The following is a 3,206-nucleotide window of genomic DNA, read 5'->3' on the forward strand; positions in this document are numbered from 1 at the left end:
GAATGAAATCGAAATTTCATTTTTTGAATGAAATCAATTTATAATTGTATTTGTTTGCAATAATTCTCTCTGAATTATTTCATGCCTTTTTTTCTCTTTCATTTCTCGTAACATCTTACATATGTAGGAATAAATTAGACAAAAATAGCATATGTTTCGTGTTGAAACTCTAATTGTATAAATTTGTAATATTTCAAGAATTAATGTTCAATGTTGTCACGCTCAAGAAATTTATCTTATAATTGTAACATCAAGGAAGCAAAATTCAAACGATAATAATTTTTCAAAAATTTAGATATAATTTAAAAAATCCAAAATAAATGAATTAGTATGTTCAAAAAAAAAAAAAAAAGAAATTGAAACAAATTTTTAGTGTATTTTTCTAACTGTGCAAATAATTTCGATTATATTTCAAATCTTGGATCAAATCGACCAATAAATATCTCATAATAATAAATATCTATGAACACGAGACATAAAACTACATTTAAATCACATAAAATCGACCACAAACTCATAAGTACAAATCTCTCGGCGCCCTTTCATCAACTCCGAGAACAAGTCTCACTCCCATCCACAGGTTCATCATTGTATACGGGATAAATGAGGACGCTGGAACCCCCTAATAAATACCGAGTTTCTCCATCACTGGCGTCCACCTTGCTTCCACCCTCTCCAATCAGGCATCAGACACGATTCTCAGGAGGTAGTCCGCCAACCTACTTCTTCCTTCCTTCCTTCCTTCTTTCTTTCTTCCTTCCTTCCTTCCTTCTTTCTTTCTTCCTTCCTTTCCTCGATTCCTTCCCTTCCTTCCTTCCTTCCTTCCTTCCTTCCTTCCTTCCTTCCTTTCCTCCCTTGCCAAAGCAATCTTCCATCCCCGGAGTAAGACATTGAGGCACCTGCTAGAGTCCAGCTCAATCAGGGAGTATAGCGTGGCGGAGAGGAGGCAAAAGGCGGTAGTGGGAGAGCTTGCACGGTATACTCAGGGAACTGTATCCGGACGGGGCAGGGGCCCTCGACCGACTGGGTGGTCCTACCGCTTCAGTTGTGTTCCGACGCGCTTCAAGCCAACACTACGAACACTATTTCGATCCACCACGGGTGTCGTGTGCTGGCTCTCTCGTCCAACTGCACTGGGCCAGAGCCCCAGACCGAACAGGCGGAACAAGCCACGCCGCGGATCTTCCTACCGGTTCCACGCACCCGTTCGTTCGATCGTCGACGAGGAGAGACACTTGGATCGATCGTCCGCGGTTTAAACACGTTGTCGTTTCACACTGTTGTCTCACACACATCCATCCTCCAAACGGTTGTTTTAACACGCGTGGGATGAGCGTTTGATCGCGTTTGATCACGTTTGATCGTGTTTGATCCCGTGATTCCCCACTCCACGCAAGCATTTTCGAAGGTGACAGGGGTGAAGGTTGCGCGGGCGGGATTCACAGACGAGAACAAAAAGGACGGGACGTGTCGTGGTTGGAATGGGAATGAGGAGAGAGAGATTCGGAAGGGATCGGTTTAGTCGGAGCTGATTGGCGAAGTTGAAATCGGAGGTAGAAAGCTCGTTCCGTGGGAGGAACCGAATGTATGGTGCTGGGGAAGCCGAGCGTCTGTCAGGGGATCTGTCAAGCCAAAGAATTGGCCGAAGCCATCGTCGAGATTGTTAATAGCCGGTGACGGCTCGTGGGATGAGAGTCCTCGTAGTTCTCGTTCTTGGGCCTCTTCGAAATCTTGCGCGAGCACGTATTTCGATTATTGTTTTATCCGTACGAATCTTATTCTGGATTATTTGGTGAGGAATACAGTAGTGGTGAGGGAAAGTTTCACGATGTAAATTGTGCAATCGATAAATCGGAGAAGATCGAGAGGGATTCCCGAAGCGCGAGTCGACCGGTTTTGTTTCTCCGCGAGAGACGATCGGCCGATGATCGGTTGCGGCCGGATAAACGACGAGATAATTCGTTCGGCGGTGAAGTGAAACGATTCGATCGGTAGGTGCGAAGGAAGGAGATGGTATAAGGGACGATAACGACAAGGTGGCACGCGGGCTGTAATCAAATGCAGGTTTATTTAGAACGGGCGCTTTGATAAAGTGGTTAGTGCGAAAGCGTGGATCGAGCCAATCATACCTGATTGCCTGGACGTGAGTTGTGCGAACCGAGAAAGAGAGGAAGAGATATCGTGGAAAAGAGATAGAAAGAGGCTTCGCCAAGAGGAATCGCTTCGAGTTGCTTGGACACGTATCCAGATGAAGATGTCCGATGTTGCGCCACGTGATTCGTAGATCGACCCTCGATTTCTCGATTCGATAGACTTTGCCGATTGAGAGACGATTATCGTGAGTGGAAGAGACCAGCTTCTGCTTGATATCGTGGCTCCCGATGGACTTGAAAATGTGAAGATTCTCCCTTTCGGTGGGGGAACAGGGTGAGTTTTGATTATCTTAATGGAATTTGTTTCGAAGTTTGTCGTTGTAGAGTGTGTGACATAACGTAAAACACGTGACAATTGTTTGTCTATAGAAATTTATTTCGAAATTAAAGGGGAAGGAATTAATATAAGTGTTGGTCAATGTTTGAAAGTATTATAGGAAATATAATGATGACAAGTTCATACACTTTTGTTTCTAATCATTAGGAATAACATTGTATCGTTCGTTTAATGTAACGACTATCGTCCTATTCTATGATTATTTCATAGAACATCAAAAAATAATCTCAATTAAATAAAAAACACAAATATTTTTTTTTTTATTTTTAACTTAAAAATTCTGTTTATGCGAAAACGAATCGATTAATCCATTTAGCTGTCAATTATGATGCTAATCAATTAACAAGAATTAGATAAATTTAAATCTATTGGAGAATATAATATTTTTAATATATTCATTGTATGATAATATACTCTATATAATAATAACTTATAATATCACACGAAATATTCGAAACTCTAATTGCCAATCTGTTAAAAAATATTTTCCTCCATCTATTAATTTAAAAAAAAGAAATCTTCACTAATTCTTCACTAAAATCCAAACTTATTCACAAGTTTCTTCTTTTTCAAAATTCAAGAAAATTCCTTCCGAAAACCGAATTCTACGTCCGTCTCAACATTGTGACGCAAAGTTTCATAACAATGCCAACCGCGTCCACATTTTCTCGCCGGAATTTCCCGGATATTCGTATTGCCTGGAGGAAGGAACGTTT

General features: G+C 41.1%; 1 protein-coding gene across 1 annotated transcript in view; it reads left to right on the forward strand.

The window, feature by feature from the left end:
- Positions 1 to 359: 359 nt before the first annotated feature.
- Positions 360 to 3,206, forward strand: part of LOC102672040 (transcriptional activator cubitus interruptus-like) — an 87,028-nt gene continuing 84,181 nt past the window's right edge. Inside the window, exon 1 of the mRNA XM_006624056.2 lies at positions 360 to 2,427. The gene's annotated coding sequence lies outside the window, so the exon portion shown is untranslated. The remainder of the gene's footprint in view (positions 2,428 to 3,206) is intronic.

This window comes from Apis dorsata, unplaced genomic scaffold (genome assembly GCF_000469605.1).
Source record: "Apis dorsata unplaced genomic scaffold, Apis dorsata 1.3 scaffold_989, whole genome shotgun sequence".
Classification (NCBI taxonomy): domain Eukaryota; kingdom Metazoa; phylum Arthropoda; class Insecta; order Hymenoptera; family Apidae; genus Apis; species Apis dorsata.